Source organism: Hyla sarda, unplaced genomic scaffold (genome assembly GCF_029499605.1).
Source record: "Hyla sarda isolate aHylSar1 unplaced genomic scaffold, aHylSar1.hap1 scaffold_1646, whole genome shotgun sequence".
In the NCBI taxonomy this organism is placed as follows: domain Eukaryota; kingdom Metazoa; phylum Chordata; class Amphibia; order Anura; family Hylidae; genus Hyla; species Hyla sarda.
The window spans coordinates 1-7432 of record NW_026608284.1 but is presented as its reverse complement, the minus strand read 5'-3'; the positions used below and the strand labels follow the sequence as shown (position 1 = coordinate 7432).

The window sequence follows — 7432 nt, the reverse complement described above, 5'->3', positions numbered from 1 at the left end:
AACATCTCTCCTTTGCTGTGTATGTGACTATGGAGCTGTTTGGTGATGTCGTCTATTATGGCCTTCATAGAAGCAACAGGAGATTGTTGCATCCATCTAGAACCCTCAGAACTACAGTGCTATGATGTCACTCACTTCCACAGGCCTTGCAGAGTGTAAACAACAACAACCCAGCTTTGTTGTGTATGTAACCATAGGGATTTGTGATGTCACCTAGAACCTTCACAGCAGCGACAGCTTTATGAGGAGCATCAGCACTGCTCTGCCTGAGCAGAACCATCACCGCCATAGGTTGTCAAATAACCCGGATTTAACCCACACAGGTAAGTCCAATGGGGTGCAGGCATGTCCTCTATGCTTACAGCTTCCCGTGGGTGTTGGTTTGATACCGTTTGGGGACAGCCAAGGAGGCATCTGCAGGCAACAAAGGTAGGTGTGTGCTTGTGTGTGTGTTTCCTATGCAGATCCTAAGCCCAGTGTCACATGCAAGTAGGAGGAGTAAGAAGGGTTCCTGGCAAATCCGGGTTATGGATTGCATTTAAAAAGGCCCCGTGGGAGTGCAATGGGCCCCTGTCTTGCTGCTTAGCAATAATGGTATGGGTTTAGGTTCTGCTGTGTGTACTGGTGGTTGACTGCCCCCCAGCCCAGAGTGTGCATGGAAAATTGTCTGGCAGCCTCCCTGACAGCAAGCAGTGATAGTGCCCATGAAGGGGACCTTGTTGGGCCCGCCCCTTTCACGGTTATCGCTTCTCGGCCTTTTGGCTAAGATCAAGTGTAGTATCTGTTCTTATCAGTTTAATATCTGATACGTCCCCTATCTGGGGACCATATATTAAATGGATTTTTGAGAACGGGGGCCGATTTCGAAGCTTGCTTCCGTCGCCCTATGCATTGACCCGATATGGCAGTATCTTCGGGTACAGTGCACCACCCCCTTACAGGGTTAAAAAGAAAGATTCCTACTTTCATTGCTACCTGCTTGCTGGCTAGCCAGCTAGCCAGCCCTGTGGGCCTTGCTGCTGCAGCCAAAAAACAAAAGGTGGTGCTGCTGCTGCTGCTTCTGCTTGTGTCTGGCCGCTGTTGGAGCGTCCAGGCACAGGACTTCTGCTGCTGCTGACTAAATGGCCTCCTTAATTGGATCATTTGAGTAGCCAGCACACCTGTGCAGGTAGGGCATGACATGATAGGCAGCTGCCTTGATAGCGGGTGGGTGCTGAATGTTCCTAATTGACAAAATAAGATTAATGCTTATGAAGAAATATAAAATCTCATCCCTTCCCCAATATCGCGCCACACCCCTACCCCTTAATTCCCTGGTTGAACTTGATGGACATATGTCTTTTTTCGACCGTACTAACTATATAACTATGTAACATAACATGGGGGGGGTCTCCTGGCTGTTCACACAGGTGTGTCATTGCTGTACATTGACCATGCATTGCTTCTGTGGTATTGCAAAGGCAAAGACAAATGCTTCCAGCCATCCATTGCACTAATGGATTGGTCATCAGCTGGCTGTCTATGTCCCGCATCAATATAGACCAAAGTACAGAGGGTTAGGCTATGCTATTGTGCACCTACCTGATGCATCAGAAGGTGCGAGGCCCTTGCTAAATTCTGTGCACAGACTTTGAGATCTATACTTTAGACTGTATCTAAACCTGCTCCAACATGGACTGACATTCTGGCCTACTTTCAGCCGATGCGACTTGTCTGTCGCTGAACAGTCGCTTTTTATGTATTCAGCACCTATGTATAATGTTGTAAAAATGCTCTAGAAGCTAAAGTCGCAGAAATGTCACACATATTTGGCCTGCAACTTTCTGTGCGACAAATTCAGACAGGAAAAATCAGTATAAATCCTTAGAAAATTATCCCCCAGTGTCTCCATCTGCTGGCGGTATTGAATAAGCATTGCTGCACTGATGGGGTATGCATTAGACGAAAAAAAAGAAGAAAAAGAAGAATAATACGCCCAGAAAAGAGGCGAAAAGGAGAAAAACGTAAAAAAACGTGAAAAAAAAGTAAGAGGAAGAGAAGGGAAAAAAAGGTGGAAATGGGTTTAAAAGTGATTTCGGCGGAGAAATATATATATATATATATATATATATATATATATATATATATACGCGCACACACACACATATATATAAACGTATTCTCCGTTGAGATATTGCAGCCGCTGCTGTGTCCAGGCCCAGGAGCCTTAGCACTGTGCTGTGATGTCACTCAATACCACTGACATCACTAGGTGTAAACAACATCTCTCCTTTGCTGTGTATGTGACTATGGAGCTGTTTGGTGATGTCGTCTATTATGGCCTTCATAGAAGCAACAGGAGATTGTTGCATCCATCTAGAACCCTCAGAACTACAGTGCTATGATGTCACTCACTTCCACAGGCCTTGCAGAGTGTAAACAACAACAACCCAGCTTTGTTGTGTATGTAACCATAGGGATTTGTGATGTCACCTAGAACCTTCACAGCAGCGACAGCTTTATGAGGAGCATCAGCACTGCTCTGCCTGAGCAGAACCATCACCGCCATAGGTTGTCAAATAACCCGGATTTAACCCACACAGGTAAGTCCAATGGGGTGCAGGCATGTCCTCTATGCTTACAGCTTCCCGTGGGTGTTGGTTTGATACCGTTTGGGGACAGCCAAGGAGGCATCTGCAGGCAACAAAGGTAGGTGTGTGCTTGTGTGTGTGTTTCCTATGCAGATCCTAAGCCCAGTGTCACATGCAAGTAGGAGGAGTAAGAAGGGTTCCTGGCAAATCCGGGTTATGGATTGCATTTAAAAAGGCCCCGTGGGAGTGCAATGGGCCCCTGTCTTGCTGCTTAGCAATAATGGTATGGGTTTAGGTTCTGCTGTGTGTACTGGTGGTTGACTGCCCCCCAGCCCAGAGTGTGCATGGAAAATTGTCTGGCAGCCTCCCTGACAGCAAGCAGTGATAGTGCCCATGAAGGGGACCTTGTTGGGCCCGCCCCTTTCACGGTTATCGCTTCTCGGCCTTTTGGCTAAGATCAAGTGTAGTATCTGTTCTTATCAGTTTAATATCTGATACGTCCCCTATCTGGGGACCATATATTAAATGGATTTTTGAGAACGGGGGCCGATTTCGAAGCTTGCTTCCGTCGCCCTATGCATTGACCCGATATGGCAGTATCTTCGGGTACAGTGCACCACCCCCTTACAGGGTTAAAAAGAAAGATTCCTACTTTCATTGCTACCTGCTTGCTGGCTAGCCAGCTAGCCAGCCCTGTGGGCCTTGCTGCTGCAGCCAAAAAACAAAAGGTGGTGCTGCTGCTGCTGCTTCTGCTTGTGTCTGGCCGCTGTTGGAGCGTCCAGGCACAGGACTTCTGCTGCTGCTGACTAAATGGCCTCCTTAATTGGATCATTTGAGTAGCCAGCACACCTGTGCAGGTAGGGCATGACATGATAGGCAGCTGCCTTGATAGCGGGTGGGTGCTGAATGTTCCTAATTGACAAAATAAGATTAATGCTTATGAAGAAATATAAAATCTCATCCCTTCCCCAATATCGCGCCACACCCCTACCCCTTAATTCCCTGGTTGAACTTGATGGACATATGTCTTTTTTCGACCGTACTAACTATGTAACTATGTAACATAACATGGGGGGGGTCTCCTGGCTGTTCACACAGGTGTGTCATTGCTGTACATTGACCATGCATTGCTTCTGTGGTATTGCAAAGGCAAAGACAAATGCTTCCAGCCATCCATTGCACTAATGGATTGGTCATCAGCTGGCTGTCTATGTCCCGCATCAATATAGACCAAAGTACAGAGGGTTAGGCTATGCTATTGTGCACCTACCTGATGCATCAGAAGGTGCGAGGCCCTTGCTAAATTCTGTGCACAGACTTTGAGATCTATACTTTAGACTGTATCTAAACCTGCTCCAACATGGACTGACATTCTGGCCTACTTTCAGCCGATGCGACTTGTCTGTCGCTGAACAGTCGCTTTTTATGTATTCAGCACCTATGTATAATGTTGTAAAAATGCTCTAGAAGCTAAAGTCGCAGAAATGTCACACATATTTGGCCTGCAACTTTCTGTGCGACAAATTCAGACAGGAAAAATCAGTATAAATCCTTAGAAAATTATCCCCCAGTGTCTCCATCTGCTGGCGGTATTGAATAAGCATTGCTGCACTGATGGGGTATGCATTAGACGAAAAAAAAGAAGAATACGAAGAATAATACGCCCAGAAAAGAGGCGAAAAGGAGAAAAACGTAAAAAAACGTGAAAAAAAAGTAAGAGGAAGAGAAGGGAAAAAAAGGTGGAAATGGGTTTAAAAGTGATTTCGGCGGAGAAATATATATATATATATATATATATATATATATATATATATATATATATATATATACGCGCACACACACACATATATATAAACGTATTCTCCGTTGAGATATTGCAGCCGCTGCTGTGTCCAGGCCCAGGAGCCTTAGCACTGTGCTGTGATGTCACTCAATACCACTGACATCACTAGGTGTAAACAACATCTCTCCTTTGCTGTGTATGTGACTATGGAGCTGTTTGGTGATGTCGTCTATTATGGCCTTCATAGAAGCAACAGGAGATTGTTGCATCCATCTAGAACCCTCAGAACTACAGTGCTATGATGTCACTCACTTCCACAGGCCTTGCAGAGTGTAAACAACAACAACCCAGCTTTGTTGTGTATGTAACCATAGGGATTTGTGATGTCACCTAGAACCTTCACAGCAGCGACAGCTTTATGAGGAGCATCAGCACTGCTCTGCCTGAGCAGAACCATCACCGCCATAGGTTGTCAAATAACCCGGATTTAACCCACACAGGTAAGTCCAATGGGGTGCAGGCATGTCCTCTATGCTTACAGCTTCCCGTGGGTGTTGGTTTGATACCGTTTGGGGACAGCCAAGGAGGCATCTGCAGGCAACAAAGGTAGGTGTGTGCTTGTGTGTGTGTTTCCTATGCAGATCCTAAGCCCAGTGTCACATGCAAGTAGGAGGAGTAAGAAGGGTTCCTGGCAAATCCGGGTTATGGATTGCATTTAAAAAGGCCCCGTGGGAGTGCAATGGGCCCCTGTCTTGCTGCTTAGCAATAATGGTATGGGTTTAGGTTCTGCTGTGTGTACTGGTGGTTGACTGCCCCCCAGCCCAGAGTGTGCATGGAAAATTGTCTGGCAGCCTCCCTGACAGCAAGCAGTGATAGTGCCCATGAAGGGGACCTTGTTGGGCCCGCCCCTTTCACGGTTATCGCTTCTCGGCCTTTTGGCTAAGATCAAGTGTAGTATCTGTTCTTATCAGTTTAATATCTGATACGTCCCCTATCTGGGGACCATATATTAAATGGATTTTTGAGAACGGGGGCCGATTTCGAAGCTTGCTTCCGTCGCCCTATGCATTGACCCGATATGGCAGTATCTTCGGGTACAGTGCACCACCCCCTTACAGGGTTAAAAAGAAAGATTCCTACTTTCATTGCTACCTGCTTGCTGGCTAGCCAGCTAGCCAGCCCTGTGGGCCTTGCTGCTGCAGCCAAAAAACAAAAGGTGGTGCTGCTGCTGCTGCTTCTGCTTGTGTCTGGCCGCTGTTGGAGCGTCCAGGCACAGGACTTCTGCTGCTGCTGACTAAATGGCCTCCTTAATTGGATCATTTGAGTAGCCAGCACACCTGTGCAGGTAGGGCATGACATGATAGGCAGCTGCCTTGATAGCGGGTGGGTGCTGAATGTTCCTAATTGACAAAATAAGATTAATGCTTATGAAGAAATATAAAATCTCATCCCTTCCCCAATATCGCGCCACACCCCTACCCCTTAATTCCCTGGTTGAACTTGATGGACATATGTCTTTTTTCGACCGTACTAACTATATAACTATGTAACATAACATGGGGGGGGTCTCCTGGCTGTTCACACAGGTGTGTCATTGCTGTACATTGACCATGCATTGCTTCTGTGGTATTGCAAAGGCAAAGACAAATGCTTCCAGCCATCCATTGCACTAATGGATTGGTCATCAGCTGGCTGTCTATGTCCCGCATCAATATAGACCAAAGTACAGAGGGTTAGGCTATGCTATTGTGCACCTACCTGATGCATCAGAAGGTGCGAGGCCCTTGCTAAATTCTGTGCACAGACTTTGAGATCTATACTTTAGACTGTATCTAAACCTGCTCCAACATGGACTGACATTCTGGCCTACTTTCAGCCGATGCGACTTGTCTGTCGCTGAACAGTCGCTTTTTATGTATTCAGCACCTATGTATAATGTTGTAAAAATGCTCTAGAAGCTAAAGTCGCAGAAATGTCACACATATTTGGCCTGCAACTTTCTGTGCGACAAATTCAGACAGGAAAAATCAGTATAAATCCTTAGAAAATTATCCCCCAGTGTCTCCATCTGCTGGCGGTATTGAATAAGCATTGCTGCACTGATGGGGTATGCATTAGACGAAAAAAAAGAAGAAAAAGAAGAATAATACGCCCAGAAAAGAGGCGAAAAGGAGAAAAACGTAAAAAAACGTGAAAAAAAAGTAAGAGGAAGAGAAGGGAAAAAAAGGTGGAAATGGGTTTAAAAGTGATTTCGGCGGAGAAATATATATATATATATATATATATATATATATATATATATATATATATACGCGCACACACACACATATATATAAACGTATTCTCCGTTGAGATATTGCAGCCGCTGCTGTGTCCAGGCCCAGGAGCCTTAGCACTGTGCTGTGATGTCACTCAATACCACTGACATCACTAGGTGTAAACAACATCTCTCCTTTGCTGTGTATGTGACTATGGAGCTGTTTGGTGATGTCGTCTATTATGGCCTTCATAGAAGCAACAGGAGATTGTTGCATCCATCTAGAACCCTCAGAACTACAGTGCTATGATGTCACTCACTTCCACAGGCCTTGCAGAGTGTAAACAACAACAACCCAGCTTTGTTGTGTATGTAACCATAGGGATTTGTGATGTCACCTAGAACCTTCACAGCAGCGACAGCTTTATGAGGAGCATCAGCACTGCTCTGCCTGAGCAGAACCATCACCGCCATAGGTTGTCAAATAACCCGGATTTAACCCACACAGGTAAGTCCAATGGGGTGCAGGCATGTCCTCTATGCTTACAGCTTCCCGTGGGTGTTGGTTTGATACCGTTTGGGGACAGCCAAGGAGGCATCTGCAGGCAACAAAGGTAGGTGTGTGCTTGTGTGTGTGTTTCCTATGCAGATCCTAAGCCCAGTGTCACATGCAAGTAGGAGGAGTAAGAAGGGTTCCTGGCAAATCCGGGTTATGGATTGCATTTAAAAAGGCCCCGTGGGAGTGCAATGGGCCCCTGTCTTGCTGCTTAGCAATAATGGTATGGGTTTAGGTTCTGCTGTGTGTACTGGTGGTTGACTGCC

At 46.0% G+C, this 7432-nt stretch overlaps 3 non-coding genes across 3 annotated transcripts; all 3 read left to right on the top strand.

Annotated features, from left to right (window-relative positions):
• The first annotated feature begins 742 nt into the window (after positions 1–742).
• LOC130311588 (U2 spliceosomal RNA) lies at positions 743–933 on the top strand. The gene has a single exon (XR_008859917.1). It is a non-coding gene; the product is annotated as a U2 spliceosomal RNA (small nuclear RNA).
• A 2068-nt stretch (positions 934–3001) lies between these two features.
• Positions 3002–3192, top strand: LOC130311576 (U2 spliceosomal RNA). The gene has a single exon (XR_008859906.1). It is a non-coding gene; the product is annotated as a U2 spliceosomal RNA (small nuclear RNA).
• A 2080-nt stretch (positions 3193–5272) lies between these two features.
• LOC130311564 (U2 spliceosomal RNA) lies at positions 5273–5463 on the top strand. The gene has a single exon (XR_008859894.1). It is a non-coding gene; the product is annotated as a U2 spliceosomal RNA (small nuclear RNA).
• The last annotated feature ends 1969 nt before the right edge of the window (positions 5464–7432 follow it).